We start from the raw sequence: 402 nt of genomic DNA on the forward strand, positions 1-402 counted from the left end.
ATGGAGAAAGTGGGCAGTCCTGACGGACGCCGTTTTGTGTACCGAAGCTTTTGCAGAGCTCTCGGGATACTCTCACACCCCATGAAGTCCGATAATACAAACAACCTATGGTTTACAAACTTCCGGGGCATTCCTCGATGGGCAAGCGTATCAGGGATTAAAGATCCGGTCGCTCAAGTCAAATGTGCCTTGAAATTCCAGGAGTACTGAAATTGTGGGTCATTTTCACGTATGGCGTTGTTCTAGCTCTTGATGGAGTGTGAAGATTTGGTCAACGCAACCTCTACCAGGCCGGAATCCTGCTTGCTGCTCTCGAGCCAGTGTTTCACGGGTCACCATAAGGCTACGAAGCACAATTGACGCCAACAGTCTCGTTACGACCAGGGTCAAAACGGATCCTCC

This window comes from Opisthorchis viverrini, assembly GCF_000715545.1.
Source record: "Opisthorchis viverrini unplaced genomic scaffold opera_v5_273, whole genome shotgun sequence".
In the NCBI taxonomy this organism is placed as follows: domain Eukaryota; kingdom Metazoa; phylum Platyhelminthes; class Trematoda; order Opisthorchiida; family Opisthorchiidae; genus Opisthorchis; species Opisthorchis viverrini.